Genomic DNA, 6,000 nt, shown 5'->3' on the forward strand with positions numbered 1-6,000 from the left:
CGGTGAAAAAATTTTCAATTTGGTCAAATCGTCTTCTTGTTATGGAGTTTTAAAGTTGCCTTTCAATGGCCTCGTCCGTCGTGGCATGAAGCCTGGGTCGAGCCAAGTTCTGACGTCATCCAAGGTAGTTGGTATATATGGTATATATATCTCGTTTTGAGGAATCCCTTGCATGACGTCACAACAGTATGTCGTTCCAGACCTTTCGAATGGCGTACAAGCTCCATTAAAAAGAGTATTTTTGGCAACTTTATACAGCCATAAAATGGAACGATTTGACAAACTTAAAAACTTTTTTCACTGACACGTACTTTGGAAATCACACCTAAATTTAATATCACGATTAACAAATTCTTCAGTTTTGTAAAACCTCGGAGTAAAAAAAAGAAAATATTATGTTCATTGAGTTTTGCATAAGTCAAAAATAAATTACCACTCAGTCAGTGAAGAAAACTAAGGCAGTTGCCCCCCTTCTGAATTTATTTTCTTTAAAATTTTCATCCTACATTTAGAAAGTGTCCAGGGGGGGTTCCTTTAGTTTTTACATTGACTGAGTGGTAAAGCAATGACGTCTTACACAAAAATCAAAGGATTGTTTTTCGGCAGTGTTTTCGACAAAAGATCAATTTGAGAATAATAAAGAACAGTGTTCCAAGTATTGTCAGGCCTTTCATTCGTTTCTGTCGCACAAACATAATTTACATACATAGACGACAGAAATGACAAAGTAAGGACATCTGAAGCACTTCAATGTATAATTTATGATTCCCTTTTAAATCATCAATAGCGCAATGTAGTTCATTGTTCTTTATCGCACATGACGCAATAAAAGATCTTCGTGGTATAAAGGATGTTATGAAGCAGCAAAATAAAAAAAATGATTAAAAATTTAGAGCGTTTAATTTGTAGTTTTATATTTAAAAACACTCCGTCAAAAAACAAGGCGTCAATAACACAAACAGCTCACAAACAATGATTTTAAAAACAAAAGATCCATGCACGTTGTTGACAGAAAAGCGCGAACGTGCGCAATGAGATTTTCCACTTATCTGTTGATGTTGCACAACCCTTGGGAAAAGTGATCTTTTCCACTCTTTAATTGGTCTTCTTGCCTCTCAAAGCCCGGATGCGTTCAACGATTGATGGATGGGAGTAATGATATGTGGAGTAGAGGTAGTCTGCCACAGGGAAACCAAGATTATCTTTATTTAGCTTCACCAAAGCACATTCTAAAGAATACGCGTATCCAAGACTTTTTCCAAATCCATCGGCTTGAAATTCAAAACGGCGGCTGAGAACGGTCATAAGAAAGCCAAGTAACTAAACAAAAGTTACAGAATGTTTTCTAAGCTACAAAACATAGTTCTAGTTTCTTTCATATCTTAATATCATAGATAAAAACATCACATTGTTGTGATGTACTCAGGTATAGTAACAAGATAATCATTGTCTTCAATGTTCTACCAACTAAACTACAAGATCAACTGTGGACTATGATGATATTTCAAAACACAGTTCTAGTCTCTTTTATATCTTAATATCATAGATAATAACATCACGTTGTTGTGATGTACTCAGGTATAGTAACAAGATAGTCATTGTCTTCAATGTTCTACCCACTGAACTACAAGATCAACTGTGGACTATGATGATGTTTCAAAACACAGTTCTAGTCTCTTTTACATCTTAATGTCATTGATAATAACATCACGTTGTTGTGATGTACTCAGGTATAGTAACAAGATAATCATTGTCTTCAATGTTCTACCAACTGAACTACAAGATCAACTGTAGACTATGATGATATTTCAAAACATAGTTCTAGTTTCTTTTACATCTTAATATCATAGATAATAACATTACGTTGTTGTGATGTACTCAGGTATATTAACAAGTATTCATTGTCTCCAATGTTCTACCAACTGAACTACAAGATCAAATGTAAACTATGATGATGTTTCAAATCCACAACATTACCTCATTATAAGGCGAGAATATAAACTGGAAGACAATAAGCAAACCAATCAACGTCGGCTGTGAAGATGTGAAACCGAAACTCGTGTACAAAACGTCCCAATGAACGAAGAAACCAAACGCCATAAAGGATAAAAAAGTGTTAACCTGCAAAATGAAAGTTATAAATAACAGAATACAACAAAGACAGAGAAAGAAAACGTTAAATTATCTTTGGTAATTTCACATGAAGTATAAGAAAATACGAAAGAATTTTACCAAAGATTGATGAAGAAACTACCAATGAACTTACTTGACTTATGATCAAGTTACTACCAATGAACTTACCTGACTTATAATCAAGTTACTACCAATGAACTTACCTGACTTATAATCAAGTTACTACCAATGAACTTACTTGACTTATAATCAAGTTACTACCAATGAACTTACTTGACTTATAATCAAGTTACTACCAATGAACTTACTTGACTTATAATCAAGTTACTACCAATGAACTTACTTGACTTATAATCAAGTTACTACCAATGAACTTGCTCGACTTATAATCAAGTTACTACCAATGAACTTACTTGACTTATAATCAAGTTACTACCAATGAACTTACTTGACTTATAATCAAGTTACTACCAATGAACTTACCTGACTTATAATGAAGTTACTACCAATGAACTTACTTGACTTATAATCAAGTTACTATCAATGAACTTACTTGACTTATAATCAAGTTACTATCAATGAACTTACTTGACTTATAATCAAGTTACTACCAATGAACTTACTTGACTTATAATCAAGTTACTACCAATGAACTTACTTGACTTATAATCAAGTTACTACCAATGAACTTACCTGACTTATAATCAAGTTACTACCAATGAACTTACTTGACTTATAATCAAGTTACTATCAATGAACTTACTTGACTTATAATCAAGTTACTACAAATGAACTTACTTGACTTATAATCAAGTTACTACCAATGAACTTACCTGACTTATAATCAAGTTACTACCAATGAACTTTCTTGACTTATAATCAAGTTACTACCAATGAACTTACTTGACTTATAATCAAGTTACTACCAATGAACTTACTTGACTTATAATCAAGTTACTACCAATGAACTTACTTGACTTATAATCAAGTTACTACCAATGAACTTACTTGACTTATAATCAAGTTACTACCAATGAACTTACTTGACTTATAATCAAGTTACTACCAATGAACTTACTTGACTTATAATCAAGTTACTACCAATGAACTTACCTGACTTATAATCAAGTTCTTCAAGGTATGATTGAGTTTCCAATGTCCCATTTCATGAGATAAAACAGCAAGTACTTCTTCAATCGTACAACCAACACTTTTTTTTGTTGTTTTTGTATCCTCCTTATTTTCAACATCGACGTCTGTCTTCTGATACAAATAAAATAAAGTATAATTCATACGATCTGATACAGCAACAAAAAAAGTTATTAAGACAAAAATGTTATTAATGAAGACAGACAACATGTTAATAATTTATGGCTGAATACTCGCGCAATCCACTTGACAAACTAATGCCGTTCAAACTAATGCAGTTCAATAATTCATTCGTTTAGTCGCGAATTATTAAAGAAATCATCTACGCATGCGTGATTTACGCAGATCGCGACAGCACTCTCCCTGCATATCACCTTGGTGATCTGATGGGTGGAAGCTTGCTGTTCACATCCCCACGTAGGAAGAATAGCGTGTCAACAGCCGACATCTCCCACCAAAACGTAAACATGCGACGTTCTAGTGATTAACTGTCTCGGGGTATTGGTGGGTACGTATGGATTGAAGGGGATTTTTTCGTTTCATTGAAAATTTTTTTTGTCGACACGAGTTTTCTCAGAAAATAAACTGTAATATCCAAAAAATAAAAATACCACAAAGTCTTAAAAACTTTGTGTTATAGATTTTTGATTGGTTTAATCTTTCAAAATATAACTCTCTCGCTTACTAAAGCACTAAACAGTAAATCGTGGGGTAAACACTAAAAACATTGCACACAAATTCAAAATATCAAACAGTTAAAAATACCTTTTCAACTTTCACTTCACCCTCATTTTCTCCTTTGGATTCGATGTTATTGCTATCCACTTCTATCCCATCTTCCTTACCATTATCCTTGTTATCCTTTAGGTTCTTGTCTTCCGGTTTACCGATCACATCCTCGGAAAGTAAGGTATCAAACAATACAATTTTTTTGTTCTTGTAAAAACCAAAAAAATAAGCATTGCTGTGTGAGGATCTTTTAGATCCTTCAAGAACCAGTAACTTTGTCAAAGGAAAGTCAATTTTCCTTGCCAATGATTCAATGGCTGTTTTTAAATCTCCCTCGGGCACAGGTGTGAACTTGTCAAAAAGTGGGCGATGTAATCCATGTAGATTGTGAGAAGGAACTATAAAAATGAACAATTAAGAATGTTGAAAACATAGAATATATATTTACAACATCTCTATAGACAACATCTCTATAGACAACATCTCTATAGACAACATCTCTATAGACAACATCTCTATAGACAACATCTCTATAGACAACATCTCTATAGACAACATCTCTATAGACAACATCTCTATAGACAACATCTCTATAGACAACATCTCTATAGACAACATCTCTATAGACAACATCTCTATAGACAACATCTCTATAGACAACATCTCTATAGACAACATCTCTATAGACAACATCTCTATAGACAACATCTCTATAGACAACATCTCTATAGACAACATCTCTATAGACAACATCTCTCAACATCTCTATAGACAACATCTCTATAGACAACATCTCTATAGACAACATCTCTATAGACAACATCTCTATAGACAACATCTCTATAGACAACATCTCTATAGACAACATCTCTATAGACAACATCTCTATAGACAACATCTCTATAGACAACATCTCTATAGACAACATCTCTATAGACAACATCTCTATAGACAACATCTCTATAGACAACATCTCTATAGACAACATCTCTATAGACAACATCTCTATAGACAACATCTCTATAGACAACATCTCTATAGACAACATCTCTATAGACAACATCTCTATAGACAACATCTCTATAGACAACATCTCTATAGACAACATCTCTATAGACAACATCTCTATAGACAACATCTCTATAGACAACATCTCTATAGACAACATCTCTATAGACAACATCTCTATAGACAACATCTCTATAGACAACATAGACATCTCTATAGACAACATCTCTATAGACAACATCTCTATAGACAACATCTCTATAGACAACATCTCTATAGAACAACATCTCTATAGACAACATCTCTATAGACAACATCTCTATAGACAACATCTCTATAGACAACATCTCTATAGACAACATCTCTATAGACAACATCTCTATAGACAACATCTCTATAGACAACATCTCTATAGACAACATCTCTATAGACAACATCTCTATAGACAACATCTCTATAGACAACATCTCTATAGACAACATCTCTATAGACAACATCTCTATAGACAACATCTCTATAGAACATCATCAACATCTCTATAGACAACATCTCTATAGACAACATCTCTATAGACAACATCTCTATAGACAACATCTCTATAGACAACATCTCTATAGACAACATCTCTATAGACAACATCTCTATAGACAACATCTCTATAGACAACATCTCTATAGACAACATCTCTATAGACAACATCTCTATAGACAACATCTCTATAGACAACATCATACATCTCTATAGACAACATCTCTATAGACAACATCTCTATAGACAACATCTCTATAGACAACATCTCTATAGACAACATCTCTATAGACAACATCTCTATAGTCAACATCTCTATAGACAACATCTCTATAGACAACATCTCTATAGACAACATCTCTGTAGACAACATCTCTATAGACAACATCTCTATAGACAACATCTCTACAGACAACATCTCTATAGACAACATCTCTATAGACAACATCTCTA

The sequence above is a fragment of the Xenia sp. Carnegie-2017 genome, unplaced genomic scaffold, assembly GCF_021976095.1.
Source record: "Xenia sp. Carnegie-2017 unplaced genomic scaffold, XeniaSp_v1 HiC_scaffold_20, whole genome shotgun sequence".
NCBI classification, from domain to species: domain Eukaryota; kingdom Metazoa; phylum Cnidaria; class Anthozoa; order Malacalcyonacea; family Xeniidae; genus Xenia; species Xenia sp. Carnegie-2017.